The following is a 16,916-nucleotide window of genomic DNA, read 5'->3' as shown; positions in this document are numbered from 1 at the left end:
ATTGCTTGGTAGGATAGGGAACTATCTGGACCACATAGATTTTCAGGGAATCCAGGCTCCTTTCATCTAGTGGCTTCATTGACCCCTAAAGTCTTAAGAGTTTTGCTAGATTTTATTGAACTAATATATGAATGAAGAGAGAGAGCCTGGGGGGGTTGCATGAGGTTGGGGGTCAAGCCTGAAGGGCCATATGTCTTTCACTGACCAGAGCCCTGTTATATAGTACCACATACCAGTAAGGGATGGGGAATATATTTCACATGCCTGGTTTGCACAACCCCACTACTTATCTTGAACATTTAATTTTCTAATTCATCATTATAACTATCTGCATGCATTGCATTGTAAGCAGTCAAGTCTTTATTTTTTTATTTTGAAAATATAGGGAAACGAACAATTATCTGGTATGAAGCACAGAAAATTAAGTAGATATACTCAGTTAGTGAGGTATTTCAAAACAACTAATGAGGATACCGATTATTCAGTTTGAAAAGTTAAGGAATTGGTTCACATTTTGCCAAATCCAAGGAGGGAAAAATTTTTTTTTAAGCATTGCATATTCAGGTTATTTTATCACGTATATTGGTGGATTGAAGAAAATTACAATATTTGGTTATTTTATTTAAGTATGACTTGTATATACTTCAGATTAGTGAATCATCCCAAACTTCATAAGATCATTTCCATATCTGAATGGTTGAACATTTTATCATGTTTGATTTATCAACCTGTAAAATTATAAGCAATAAATATATTTTCATAGTACATGAGGAAAGAAACCACATAAAATAAATCTCTTTATTTTTGTCTTTTATACTATTGCAAATATTTTTTTATTTGAGGTAACATTTATCTATCATAAAAACCATAAAAACACTCTACTTCTCTAAAACCTAAAAACAGGGAAATGAATAACCTAGTAAATCCAAGATTTGTCAAAACTATGCACAAAACCCATGGTATTTGGAAAACAGGGAATGTTGATATAAATAGCAGACTTATTTTTAATTAACTTTTTTGTCATTTCCACATTAACATACAGACAGTAATTGAAAATATGCTAACGTATGCTGATCAACTAGAGAGTGGGAATCTTTTCACTATAGAAAAGAAAGAAAAAGAAAATATGCTAAAATCATCATGTCTGGAAAAGCAGTTAAACATTTTTTTAAAGATTTTATTTATTTTAATTAGTTAATTAGCTAATTAATTTACTGAGGGAGAGTGCACAAGAGGGGGAGGAGGGGCAGAAGGAGAGGATCTCAAACAGACTCCGCACTGAGCGAGGAGCCAGATGTGGGGCTCCATCTCACAACCCTGAGACCATGGCTTGAGCTGAAATCAAGAGTCGAACGCTCAACTGACTGAGCCACCAAGTGCCCCAGGTTTAACATTTTTTGACTGGATTTCCCCATATATACTGTATAATATCGCTGTTAATACTGAAAAAGTGCAATCAGTAATATGTTTAATTACCTTTGAAAAAGATAAAGGGATTTTCTCCCTTGGCATAAGTTTCAAATAATAAATTTATACTTATGAAAATTTAAAACTTCCAACAGTCCAAATGTTTCAAATGAAAACCATTGCAAACTTCCCAAATACTGTTTATATTCCAGATATATCATCCCCATTATCTAGTGAGAACTCCTGCGATTTTCCAGTGTTTTTCTCACTAGATGGCTTTTTCTTGGTTGTGACCTCATGCTTGTCTTTGCTTTCTTCACTGATATCTCTGTTTTGCTGTGTCTGATTATTTTCTTGAGGAATATGTCCATAAATTCCTTAGACCTACTCTCTCCAAATACTCAGTTGATGAACCCATTTTTTAAAAGTTGTTTTTAATTTTAATTCCAGCATAGGTAACATAGAGTGTTATATTAGTTTCAGGTGTACATATAGTGATTCAAAAATTCTATACATTACTCAGTGCTCATCACAACAAGTGCCCTCCTTAATCCTCATCACCTCTTTCACCCATCCCCCCACCCACCTCCCCTCTGGGAACCATCACTTTGTTCTCCATAGTTAAGAGTCTTTTTCTTGGTTTCTTTCTCTCTCTCTCTGTCTTTTTCCTTGCTTGTTTGTTTTTGTTTCTTACATGTAATCACTAAGAACATGTACATGAACAGCAGAAAATTTCCATTCTCTCACCAATAAATCTACCTACTGGCATCCATATTTTTTCTACCTTCTTTTTCATCCCTGTAGATGAACTGCCTGTGTTCACTTGATTTCATCACAGATCCACTCAATGGCTGCACTCTTAGGGTTCTCCCTTTCTTGCATCATCAGTTTTTTTTCCTCCTTATTAGAACACTGACAGCATTCAAATAAGCAGTAGTATCTCTCACTTTAAAATTTTTCTTGGCTCTACAGTTTTCTTTAATACCGAGTCATTTTATAAATTACTTAAAAGTTATCTACATTTTTTTCTCTCAGTTCGCATCTTCACAAATCCTTTAAATAACAGTAGTTGTTCATTCCAGCTTCTCATTTGAAATCGCTCTAAACTAAGTCAGAAAAGACCACATTACTAGAGGTAATTTTTATGTCTGGAACTGAGCAATAGCTCAGCACTCATCCTCCATATAAGGGGATGTTCTGGGTAGGGTATTAATTGGTTAGACCCAAGGAGCAGCAACAAGGTGGAAGATGGCAGCTTCCTCGACACATATCCTACCCTTCCATGATTTATTCAAGTGAGCTTAAGCGGCTAATGTCCCTTCTATTAGGAAGATATTATCTACATATCCTTCAGTAAGTTTAGTTATTTTTTGCATGAAGAGACAAATAATTTATAAATGATACAGGGTGATATAAATGCTATATTTTTATTACAATAATGCTCCAAATAGTCAATAACCCTAGAAAACCAGTGTTTTAATGCTGTTCATTGGAAATATAAATTACCACAACATATGGAAAAGCAATTTGGCAATTTGAGCTAAGTACCTTTATTTATACTCTTACCTGGCAGATTTAATGTGAGAATTAAATCAAAGGAAACTAGTTTAAGTATAAGCTTTAGGCACAAATAAGTTGATCATTGAATTATTTATGATTTAAAAAACTGGAAACTACTTAAGTGTCTCAGAGGGGAAATAGAGAAAACTATGGTACAAATCCCATGAAATATTTTATAGCCAATTAAATGATGTATAAATACACTTTAATAACTGGAATATACCTTCTGAATAATAAGAAGAATAAATTTATCCATTGGTGTCCTGCCTGGAAATAGATGGCATAATCCAACTAGGTCATTTGGGTTAATGAAAGGATTATTTACAAAAGTGTAGAAAACTATAAGGAATAGTGCATTACCCTGAGACTCAGTCCTAAAGGGGCCAGGGTTGGAGACAGTTACTATGGAGAGAGAACCATGTAGAAGGATCTTCCCATCCCTGGATACCACAGAGGAAGAAGATAGTAGAATAAAACCTGGCCTTATTCCCTTCTCTCTCCACTCCACTGCCACTACTCACCATTGGTTGGACCCGAGGAGACAGATACATGTTAATGAGTTCCATGTACAAGAGTAGAAGGGTGGAGAGTGGATCCAAATATGTTGATATTGGCCCACTATCTTCTCTGAAATTTCTGATAGAAAATCTGCAGATAACCTTATTGAGAATCCTTTTAAGTGGTGAGTCACTTCTCTTTTGCTACTTTCAAGATGATTTGTCTTTGTCTTTCAAATATTTGATTGTAATGTGTCCTGGTGTGGGTCTTTTTGAGATCATCTTACTGGGGATTTTTGAGCTTCTTTGATGTTTATATTCATGACTTCCATCAAATTTGAAATATTTTCAGCTATTATTTCTTCAAATATTCTCTCTGCCTCGTTCTCTCTCTTCTCCTTCTGGAACACCCTTAATGCATATGTTGGTCTGCCTGATGGTGTACCATGAATCCCTTAGGTTTTGCTCACTTTTCTTTAATCTTTTTTGTTTCTTAGAATATCAAATCTAAGAATTATCAAATTCTAAACTATGGGAATTATCAAATTCCCATAGTTTTATCTTCAAGTTTTGCTGATTCTTCTGCTGCTCAAGTCTGCCTGTGAATTTTTAATTTCAGTTCTTATAATTTTTTAGCTCCAGGACTTTTGTTGTTGCTTCATTTTAGGCTTTTTCAGTCTTTATGTTATTTTCATTTTTTTTCATACAATCGTTTTCTTGACTTTCTTCACATCTTTCTTTAGTTCTTTGAGCAACTTTAAGACAGTTGTTTTAAAGTTTTTGTTTAGTAGAACTGGCATCAGATCTTTGTCAGGGAAAGTTTCTGTTGATTTATTTTTCCCTTTGATAGGCCATACTTTCTTATTTCTTTGTAAGCCTTGTGAAATTTTTTTTAAAGTGGGCATTTGTATCTAATATGGTAACTGGAAATCAGATTCTCCTCTTTCCCAGAGTTGACTGTTTTGTTGATTTTTGTTTTTATTCATTTGTTTGTTTTGTTTGTTTTTATTTGTCTGTTTGTATTGTTGTAGGCTGGAGAAACTGCTGCTCCTTTAAATCCTCTCAGCATTATTACTTCAGCTGGAGGTTTAGGGACTTGCAAAAATGGGGGAGGAGCAAGAAGAATGGCTACCATCTCTTGCTATGCATCTCTGTCATCAGAAGGACTAATTAGCAGTCAGCATACAGGTCCTCAATATTTGGAGAACAAGGAGTTTTCTGCCCAACTTGTTTCCCTCAAGCTGAATGCAAGCTGTCTCTGGAATGCATGAAGAGCTGCTTGCCATGGAGCTAAGAGATTAAATTGAACACATTCACCACACTTTATTGTCTGAGACTTCCCCTGGAAGTTGCAAGCCTTCAACAGATTCTAGAATTCCAAAATAGTTATATTAGAAAGATTCCACCAGGGCAATTATTATCTAAATTGGAAGACAGAATCCTGGTGCTTCAGATTCTGTCATCTTTCCAGAAGACAGAGTCTTTGGGAGGCGATTAAGGTATAGATGAGGTCATGAAGGTGGAGCCCTTGTGAATGGGAACTCTTATAAGAGTTGGAGAAAACTTGGGGCGCCTGGGTGGCTCAGTCATTAAGCATCTGCCTTCAGCTCAGGTCATGATCCCAGGGTCCTGGGATCGAACCCTGCATCGGGCTCCCTGCTCGCTGGGAAGCCTGCTTCTCCCTCTCCCACTCCCCACTGCTTGTGTTCCCTCTCTCGCTGTGTCTCTCTCTGTCAAATAAATAAATAAAATCTTTAAAAAAAAAAGAGTTGGAGAAAACTTGCTTCCTCTCTGTTCTCTACCATGTGAGGATACAGTAAGAAGTCAGCAGTCTGCAAACTGGAAGAAGGCTCTCACCAGAACCTGACTGTGCTGGCACCTGATTTTGGACTTCTAGCCTCCAGAACTGGGTGGAATATATTTCTATTGTCTATAAGCCAGAATGTGGTACTGTGTTATAGCAGGCTGAGTTGACTAAGACCTATGCGCTATAGCTCATTATAAAATTATTGTAGAATATAGGATAGAGTCAGCACCAAATTATCAGAAGGCCTGCCCTTTGGCTGGCCTTCTATCTAAGATGCTCTACTATGTCAAAGTGAGAGAAGTTTATTCCTGAAAAAAAATTAAAGTGACAAAATTTAACTATTCTCTTAATTCCATTCCTTAATATATTCTTCCCTTTAGTGCTGCCCAAAATAAGATTCCTCATCATATGTGCTTTACCAGTTATCTTACCAAAGAAAGTAGCTAGATTTTTCTCTCTTCCCCATCTCAATTAAAGTTTTCTTGTTACATACAGCTCCTATTTTTCTCCCCAAATTTTGAAATGTGGCTGATTATTTTCTGATAATAAAGTTCATTTTATTACAGTAGTGGCTTAAATATTTCCCTACTTGTGGGGTGTGTTTGTGTGAGTGTGTGTGTGTGTGTATGTGTGTATTTTGTTTCATTTCATTTTGGTAAAGCTAAAGAGAAGTTCTAGAAAATAGACCTTTCATTCCCAAGAGGAGATATTCTGTTATTGATAGTCCTTTTGTAGACACCTCTGAAAGTCTTTAAGCTATACACAACATTAACATATCTTAACAACTCTGTAAGATAGTTTACGTAGGGATTCTGTTTGCCTTACCCTTACCCAAGACCTTCTACCAAGGCTGAGATAATAAAACTTGAAAGTGGGGATGAATGTCTTTCTCCTAGAAGTTTCGTAGATTAAGATGCCCTACTGGATCATTCTCCGCTCAAAAGTACAACATAAAGCTTGTCTCTTTAGTATTCTATCATCCAGAACTCTCAACACTACCCTATATTTGTAGCATGATAATTGATGCCTATAGTGATAACAATGAAATACAAAGCTTTGAAGTGACTGTGAACCATCAAACAATATCAAATTATATTTTAGTAGAGACAATATAGGCTAAAAATATAAATAACAATTTAAAGGAATACTTGATTAATAATAATACTATATCCTCTTGGCAGATTATGTTTATTGAATAAAAGTTTAAAGACAGGGGATTGATTTGCCAGGTGATTTTTCAGAGTAAAAGCTTAAGTTTATTCTCTTTCATATGCAGTTATGAACTATTTGCACTGAATTCCAATATATATCATAAAAGAATTATAATCAGTACTTATTGGTGAAACATACTTATATAGATAAAAGGAAATAAAATAAATTATATTTAAAAAGAAGATTTTCTTATATTCCTCTTACTTTATCTCATCTGAATTGTGTGAATGCTTTTCATGGATAGAATACCACCTAGTTGTTGCCAACCAAATGGACGTTGAAACATGAGAAAAATGAGAAAAATGTCCATCTTCTGCTCACTATGGAATTATTTTCTATTATTTCTTTTCCAGGGCTTGGAGCCATTTAGTTGAAATTTATTTAGATGTTTAGACATTTAGACACAAAATGTCATGTTCAGGTTGTCATCACTAAATTGACTTGTTTTTAACACTTTAAAAATTAATTAAATTAAAATTTAAAAACATTTTCAAAAAGCGTGCACATCTGGTATTTTTCCTTCATTTGAATTCCAATTAAAACCTGTCGAAGCCATGATGAACATATATCAATTACCTATTTTATACATTAAATTAATGTTGATGTTCACAGCATATGAAAAACATGGGCAAAAAGTGTTTTTCCATAAAAAATGCAATACCTTAAGTTCTGTACAATTTCTATCCAGGGAACTAAAAATGGCCCTGAGCTCTTAGCCTTTTTTCCCCTAGCTGAATCATCCAGAGCTTATGATGTGGAAATCATCTTGAAAGAAGCCTTTGCAAATTATTTCTATGAAATCAGGATCTTTAAATGTAGATCAGAGTTAACCTGAAATATAAACATCAATTTAATGTTCTTATTTATACTGATTACACAGTATGTGCTGTGGATAATAACTCTAGTGTTGCTACAGCAACCATGTTGTTATAAATGGCAGATGAATAAAAATTTCATAGAGAATATTTTTTACTGACATGAAGGTAGACCAAACCCTTCTATGTGGATCTCAGTGGGAAGACAATTTCAACAATAGCCAAAAAAATTATCATCCCAGGGAAGAGAAAGAAAGAGACAGTTTCCATGCTTCACTGATTGTGGAACGGTCACTTGCAGTGACATACTAAAAGCATTTCAGCTTCCTAAACCAAGGGATGCCATAAACCAGGAGCGACTACTGCTTTGGGATGGAGGCCAAAGCACAGGAGATTGCAGGAAATTAGTACATTTAGTAAGAAATCATTTGTTTGTTTTTTTTTCTTAAAGATTTTATTTATTTGAGAGAAAGAATGAGAGAGAGAGAGAGCACATGAGAGGGGAGAAGGTCAGAGGGAGAAGCAGACTCCCTGCCGAGCAGGGAGCCCAATGCGGGACTCCAGGATCATGACCTGAGCCGAAGGCAGTGGCTTAACCAACTGAGCCACCCAGGCGCCCGGTAAGAAATCGTTTGAAGAAAGCATGTAGAAGACCAAATTAAACAAAGAAAAAAAAGTGACTTAGACCCAAGAAAAATGGGTACCCACTGTGTATCAGTGAATTAGAAAGTTATGACAAGGAGTTTAAGAAAGAAAATAGAAATGCGAGACTAGGTATGTATATATAAAAAACATTTTATGGCAATCAGTTGGTTTATGACTTGTGTGTTTTTCATTCTTGATAACTATGGTTCAAACTTAAAATATGAATCTAAAAGGAACACAACACTGGCTGGTAGCAGATATTGTTTGACTTGTATATAAAAAAATAACTATTTGACACATTAAACACGCTTTTAATTTGGAATTTGTTATTTTACTTATCCATTCTGGGCAGGTAGCAGAATTAGCCACTGCTCCGTTTTAATAGAAATGCAAAATCTCTGGCCCCACCCAGACCGGAATCAGAATATGCATTTTGACAAGATCCCCAGGTGATCTGTATGCATTTTAAAATTTGAAAAGCATTTATGTATAACTATAATTTAATCAGTGGTTCTCAAGCATGACTACATATTAAGGTCATCTGGGGAACTTTTTTATAGACAATATCCACAGCTAGGGATTGTGATTCAACAGGTCTGGTGTTCAGTCTGGATATTGATTATTTTAAACTAAGTGATTCAATAGATAGCTATAACAACTGTGCTAGAAGGGGAAAAAAAAGAAGAATATTGTTTTTCAAAAGGCCTAAGAATTTCAAATTGTGAAAAAATTATTTAGTCTGGTTCTTAAAATATCACATTCACAGGACCGTATCTGGAATCTGATTCATTGTTTCTGGTTTGGGGACATGGATTTTAGCATGTATTGTAACATGCACCTTTGGTAATGCTTATGATCAGACAACTGGGAGATCATGAATACCTGCAAGATAAGCCATTTCATCAAAAGTTGCATCCTCCTGATTGTCAGACAAGTGGCATCAAAAGCCTTTCTGGGATTGGCCTTTCCTCTAACGGTTAATTTTAATTGATTTTGGTATCCTCAGCAATATCATTTTCATTGTGGTCACTTCCTTTGGGTCAGAGTATTTTTTTTTAAGATTTTATTTATTTTATTTTAGAGAGAGAGAAAGAGAGAGAGCGAGCAGGGGGAGGTGTAAGGGGAGAGGGAGAAAACCTCACGCACATTCCAAGCCCCATGCAGGGCTTGATCTCAGGATACTGAGATCATGACCTAAGCTGAAACCAAGAGTCAGGCACTTAGCCAACTGAGCCACCCAGGCACCCCTTTGGGTCAGAATTCTTAAAATCACTATAGTTTTCATGGTACCCCTGAAACATGGTTCACTGCAAAGTCTAACCTGTCAGAAATAGACAAATCTCATTGACTTCCAAATTTTACCTCCAAAGTAACCCGGATAGGCAACCTGTATAAAGTACTCATACATGATCATTCATGCTCTTATTTGGATAAAAAAATGAACAAAATCAGAAGTAGTATGTTTTTCCCTGTTTCCCAGACCCCATGCTGATGGTAGTACACTCTCTAAGACAGGTGACTTCCCTCTGGTATGAATGTGGAATGGTGACTTCTCTTAGACCATGTCTTCTGATTGATTTCTGCCATCAAATTTAAGTTTATTGAAACAGGGAAAATTGAAAAATGTTCAATAAACCAATTGCCATGGCTGTAATCTATGCTAACATTCACATGCTTTTAATCTCCTTCCACAGCTCACACTTCCACTGAAAGAAGAGCATGTCTATGGATTTTTTCTTTCCAAAGGTTGGCATGTGTGAATGGAAGATCTTTTGCCTTGAATTTTCATAAGTTGACCTGATTAGAAGCCAAAACATATTCTTATTGAGACTAGTATATTATCCCACTAAATAGAATATTCAAGAACACTAAAACAAATTGAAAAAAATCTTTTAATAAACAACTGTAATCTACTGTCTTTACTAAAATTTGTGAATTCTAAATATAATCAGATGCTCCTGTAAATCTTATCTCCCCTCTCCTTAAGGCAAAGTAATCATCCCACTTTTTGTAACAAATTGCCCTTTTACCCTATACAACAAATTAGAAAACCATGAAACAACTGGAAATTATTGAAATACCATTCCATTCTTTTCCAGATAATGGAACCAAGGCCAATATAGAAGGTATGGCTGGCATACATAATTTTTCATTTAGATTCTAACTTCAGATGGTTTAAAATCACGTCAAAACCTCTTATGTTACCATCCTTACCCACTGCCCCTCAGGTGGGGTGAATTCAGATGACATGATTTGGGTTAACTGAGGTCAAGCTGATGGGAACTGATTATATATGAATGTTTCAATCCTTCTTTTTATTGACTGGCCAAGTCATAGCAAAACTCAGCAGGAGTAGGAGCATGAACATTTTATTGAATGTATTGCTTACATAATGCAAAGTAATTATCCAAAGCGACTTTTTTTGTCAAAGTATAAAATTTTATTAAAATTTCTGCGTTTAGGGGCGCCTGGGTGGCTCAGTTGGTTAAGCGACTGCCTTCGGCTCAGGTCATGATCCTGGAGTCCCAGGATCGAGTCCCGCATCGGGCTCCCTGGTCAGCAGGGAGTCTGCTTCTCCCTCTGACCCTCCCCCCTCTCATGTGCTCTCTCTCTCTCATTCTCGCTCTCTCAAATAAATAAATAAAATCTTTAAAAAAAATAAAATTTCTGCGTTTATTGAATAATGAACCTCTGCAGATGTGTAGATTGGATGCACTGGAAAGTTGTTTTGCCTCCACGTGCAACACCAGAGAATATTCTGGATATATTTAGAAAGAGAAAATAAAAATGATCATTTCCTATATGAAGCTTCTGAAACTTCAAATGTAACATAAGGAAGAATTATTCTAATTTTTGATTACCAGTGTTTCTCCTGGAGAAGAATTTTTTTTTCTTTTTAGAAAATACATCAATAAGTCATATGAGTGGGGAGGGCATCTGGGTGGCTCAGTCGGTTGAGCGTCTGTCTGACTTGGTTTTGGCTCAGGTGATGATCTCAGGGTCCTGAGATAGAGGCCCATGTTGGCTTTCCTGCTCAGCAGGGCATCTGCTTCTCTCTCTCCCTCTCCCTTTGCCCATCCCCCACTTGTGCTCTCTCCCTCTTTCTCTCTAAAATAAATAGATATATTTTTTTAAAAAAATAAGTTATATGAGTGGGAAAGCTTAGGCATAGTTTTGGATATCATCTTTTAGAAGATCTTCAAGTAAGGTCTTTCCATTGAATAAGACTTTCCACTGAAATGATTATAAAATTGAAGAAGAAAAGAGAAAGGAGGTGATCTTTGATGTGGGGGATATTGATAGGTGGATTAAGCACAATCTGTAAACTAGGGGGGGGAGACAGAACATACATATGAACTCAGCTGACCAGCAGAATAAATATAGAAAATATTTGTGCCATTGGAAAAATGTTTAAATCATTTTAATATGAACTTCTTGGAAAGAAGTTACTATGCATTTTTATACATAATTTTCATGTAAAATCTATGGGTTTTTTTGCCCTGAAAGTAGCATAACAAAGCATTACAGAACAATAGAAATGAAAAGGAGCAATTATCTAACGTGTGACCTGCATTTGTAGATAATGAAAATGAAACCCAGGAATGCAAAATAACTTTCTCAAGGTTATATAGCGGTAATGACGATTTTATTTTTATGTATTTTATTATTTTATTTTTTAAAGATTTTATTTATTTATTTGAGAGAGAGAGCATGAACAGGGGGGAAGGGCAGAGGGAGAAGGAGAAGCAGGCTCCTTGTTAAGCAGGGAGCCCAGTGTGGAACTCTATCACAGGGCTCTGGGATCATGACCCAAGCCAAAGGCAGACACTTAACTGACTGAGCCACCCAGGTGCTTGGTAATGATGATTTTAAAGATACATTATTATTATTATTTTTATTTTTATTATTACTATTACTACTATTATTAATTTGAGTCAAACTACTTGGTATGTGCCAACATTAATAGATTATTTTTATTTGGATACCATAAACTGAAGATTTAATAACTTAAAAGCTAAGGAAATATTGCCATTAAATTTTTGTTCTTTGCAATTCACAGTGAACAGATCAAACAGTGAACACCAAAGTACTGCTCTCAGTCATTTTTTTTAGAGATGATATTAGATATTAAGTCTATGTTCTTAAGTATTAGATATTGAGTATTACGTTATAACAATTAAATAGAAAGAAAAAGTTTTAAGTTTTGTTTAAATTTTTTGCAAATTCTTTTATTTTTTTACTGATTTATGTAATCTAGGCTCAGAAGGCTAGTGAAGGATATTTTGTATTATTAAAAATATGCTCTTCAGATGAAATGATAAATTTTGACTATAAATTTAAGAATTTGAGAAAATGGTAATGTGATTATATAGAAAGGTATAGACATATTCTATCTTAGCGTAGTTTTCAAAAAGCATGTATTCAGATTATGATAAGCACACATGAATGTCATTTCAATTGGAAATCCTTTGTGTGAGAGCTTTTAAATTACCAGAAGAGATATATAATATACATTTATACATTTTGTACTGAGTACTTTGTACAAGTCCTGAGTACTTGTGGCTTCTTATTGTTCATGGTGCATAATCCACAAATTAATTATACCTTTAGTTTTTATGATATTGTGTGGTTTATGATTACATTTCTTTCAGGAGTTTAGAATTGAGATAATTTGGATGACTGATTTTAATATGATAATAAAAGAATAATCATTTAAATGAAAGTAAAATTCTACACCAGTAAACATACACACACACACACACACACACACACACACACACACACACACACACTCATTGAAACTGCAATGAGATATGGAAGAGGCAATAAACATTTTAAAAGATCTACAATTCTTTTCAAAGAACACCCAGAGGTTTCTAAAGCTCTAGAGTTATTTAACACAAATTATTTTAAGTTAGCTCCTTTATTTCCTCCTCTACTTTCAATGTTGAACGATTTCCTTTGTGGATTGATTTATTTCATAGAATAAATACTTAGAAAAAGATACTTCAAAAAGAATAAAACTTTTCTATTATTGATAAAGAAATTCACATGATTTAGGAAGGAGAGTTTTAAAATTCAAATGGATTTCAGGTAGCAACTTGTGTTATAAACACTTTTTATATTTAAAAAAAAAATCTCCCAGAATAATGGGAGATTTAGTGCCTCAGCATTTTAGTTGTGAACAGGAGCTACTGAATATGTATAGAAATTTCTTATTTGGCTGAAATGTGGAAGGACTTGACAGTACAGATAATCAAGTGTGGAACAGAATTGTAAAACTAGATGGTAGTTGAAAGATGTTTTACAATAGCTAGGCACCGGTGTTAAAAATAAGCAATGTAATAGTTACTTATGCTAACTTCATTGTAGTTTTACATTATGTCAGCATAAGCACATGGGTAATTAAAAATTAAAAAGTAATCTAACAAAGGAGTTTAATATTAATTACACTATACATATATACTTTGAGCACAATGGGTATATGGTTTGTGGTGGAATAAAAGTTTAAGCAGCAATGTTTATAAAATAAAAATTGACTAGAGGTCTTATTTTGGCTCATTTCTAGCCCCAAACCTACCTATAGTTGTTTTTACTTAGAGCAAATGTCTTTGAAGTTTTTTAATTTTTTAAGTAGGTCATTCATGCTTACCAACCACATATTGTTATTAGAAATATCCAATTAGAAAGTAAATATGAAAGTATTTGAAAAATACATAGAACAAACTGATGATTGCCAGAGGGATGGGGGGTGATGAGATAGATGAAGGGAATGAAGAGGTGCAAACTTCTAGTTATAAAATACGTAAGACATAAAGGTATAATGCACAGCATAGGGAATATAGTCAATAATATAAAATCTATGCATGGTGGGGGTGCCTGGGTGGCTCAGTCAGTTAGGTGTCTGACCCTTGGTTTCAGCTCAGTTCATGATCTCAGAATGGTGAGACTGAGTCCCATGTGGGGTTCCACGCTCAGTGGGGAGTCTGCTTCAGATTCTCCCCCTTTCCCTCTGCCCCACCTCTTGCTTGTGCTCTCTCTCTCTCTCTCAAATAAATAAATCTTAATAAAATAAAAATAAAATAAAAACTATGTGTGGTGACTGATGATAACCAGACTTATCATGGTGATCATTTCTTAATGTATATAAATACCAAATCACTATATCATACACCTGCAACTAATAGAGTATGTCAGTTATACTTCAATGAAAAAAAACAATAGATATTAAAGCTGTTGCAGTCTGTCACTCCTGATAGTAACCAACAGATATATAAAATAAATTGGTTTTCAAGAATATAAAACAGCCCCCAAATATGTTTTAGAATTACTTAAGTGTTGTGGCCAAAATGGGACCTTGTTTCATGACTTTCTTTTTCTTTAAATAGAAACTTGAGGGGCAATCCCGAAGGCCAAGACTCAGCTGGCTTCTGATAGAAATTTGAGTATGTGAGTTAAAGTAGTCATTAGGAACCTGCCTTCCAAAAAGGGTGTTTCTGGGTCCACACATAATAGATTGGAAAAGTTTTTTCCAAAATTTCTGTAACCTAAGATTTGTGGGAGGGCCGTGAAAATGAGGTGGCAAATCTTAACCTCTAATGGGAAATAAAGAGCCATTTTCTGGATTAATTACAACTGTCTGAAGGAGCACGTGATTTGGAACCCGGGTTTATGTTTCTTTATTTGCTTAACCCTTTACTAGGCTGCCCTTCTGATAAAACTTTTCTCTGCTTCAAATGCAGTGACTCAGAGATTGGCTTATTGGCATAATGGACATAAGACTCTGATGTCAGGGTTCAGTAACAATTTGACCTCTCATGTCAATGAATGTGGAGCAAGAAAAAATTAGTGTGTTGTGTCTGCTTGAATAGGAATGGAAATTTCAAAGGACTAGCCATTTTTATATTTCCTTTAGAACCCATTTATAAATGATAAATTAATAATTTAATTGAATACAATCAAATAAAGCCCACTAAATGTGTAAAGCCTAAATACTAAGACAAAATCAAAGTGAACTTTGATATTTGAAATATCTTAAAAGATAAAAGGAAAGTACTTTGCTTACTTTGCATTAATTAGCTTACCGTAAGCTAGAATAATGAAACAGATTATACAACAAACTGTTGATCAATTATGGAAGACCTGTTCATAGTTGAGGAGAAAATTTATTACAAGAAAGAGGTTCTTCCACACTAGTGGCTATCAGGCTGTAGATATATGTGTCCATCTCTATGACTTGTAATAAAATAAAAAGAGCATTTAAAAAAATTTTTACCATCTGTATAAGAAATTCTTAAATTAATCTTGACTTGGGTTTCTTGACAGATTCAAAAAACAAGAATGTGAGAAGCTAAGTTTTCATTACTTACCAGGTTAAGGAATCTGTGACAGAATAGTTTGGAAACATTCCCTCTTTAACAAAGAAACACAACAAAACAAAATCCTTTAACTTTAGTAAGGAATAGAAAATAAATGTCAAATAACGTTATTTCAGGAAAAAGTAAATGGGCCATGGTTGTTATTATCTTTAAAAAGATAGTGTTTTTTTTTATTTTATTTTTTTACCATTTTTGCTAAGCTCTGATTGCTGTCACTCATCCCCAGTAAACGTGGTAAAAAATGATCTAGTAGCTAAAAGCACGAATGTGTTTCTGATGTTAAAAAACATCATAATTAAACATTCATTAGAATGAAAAGCATTCATTTCAGAAATAAGATCTGCTACATAAAAATAGTGAAACTTAAAATGCTACACTTGATCTTAGCCAAAAGGCCGAGAAGTGATGTGAAACTTAAAATGCTAACAAATGGTTGAATTAGCTTATTCTGCTACAGGAACGATTTCATTGAGGTTATTCCTTCCTCAATTACTCGGACTACTTACATGACTGATGTGTATTCAAAAGATGAAACAGAACATTACATTTGCTACTTGAGGGCTTAAAGATCTTTACCTTAAGTGTAATAGTGTGGTAAAAGGTGGGTAATTTTAAAGAAGCATTGAGGTATGTGGTGATTTTAGATTATATGGGTGACCAAATATTAAGTGTTGGGAGGCTATGAGCTAATGAAGGGAAAAGGAGCAAGAAAAGCCTTGTCCTATTAATTTGTCTTTCCTGCTTGTTTTGTGATCTCTTACACAATGGTGAGGAAAGACCTGCATCCCAAAAAGAGGTTTGCCTGGTCTCTGATTAATTCACAGTGATTACTTCTGCATCTCTAACTGTGTGTACAGCACCCTGAGTGCCCAATACTTGAGGCTAATATTTTTGTTGGTATAGCCTTTTTGGATAAACAAATGGAATATTTTACCTTAACCTATGAAGATAAATTTAATTGTTTTTAAATTTCACTCCAAATCACTTCTAAATCTGTAGCTGGTTTATCATATAACAACATCAGCTCTCCTATTATTTCAAATTCAGTGAAATTAAGATTATTGGAAATAAATATTTGTGAAACCTCCTAGTACATCTTGATAAATGGGTGGAGAAACACCTCTCATTTAAAAATCCTATCTATTTACTGAGCTTTGTAAATTTCAAAATAATTTTAATATGAGTTTGTTTTGGTTTACTCTATTTATACATTCATGTGGTCTTAATTGCTATCTTTAAGATAATGAGGTTTTACATTTATGAATGTCATATGGCTCCTTATTTATTCAGGTTTCATTAATGTCATCAAATGAGATTATTTAATTTTTCTATTAAGGCCTTGGGGATATGTTAGTAGATTTATAAAAAGCATAGATTTCTAGGTTTATTTCTATTTTCATTAGGTTGTGTTGCCTTTTTTGATTATTAATGGTTAAAAAGAACTTCTATTGGCTTTTGACTACATCTGGGAACCTCAATATATTTTTTACTAGTCTTGTTGTTTTCTAAAGCTACTCTTGGATTTTTTTTATATAGTCCAGTACTAACAATTTTGTCTTTCTTTTCCATCCTCATACTTCTTATTTTTATTTCT

General features: G+C 34.3%; 1 pseudogene; it reads right to left on the bottom strand.

Moving 5' to 3' along the window:
• Window positions 1–15,590: 15,590 nt before the first annotated feature.
• On the bottom strand, window positions 15,591–15,729 carry LOC113926154 (annotated as a pseudogene).
• Window positions 15,730–16,916: the final 1,187 nt, after the last annotated feature.

The sequence above is a fragment of the Zalophus californianus genome, chromosome 2 (genome assembly GCF_009762305.2).
Source record: "Zalophus californianus isolate mZalCal1 chromosome 2, mZalCal1.pri.v2, whole genome shotgun sequence".
NCBI lineage: Eukaryota > Metazoa > Chordata > Mammalia > Carnivora > Otariidae > Zalophus > Zalophus californianus.
The sequence above is the reverse complement of the archived record's forward strand: the minus strand, read 5'-3'. Positions and strand labels throughout refer to the sequence as shown.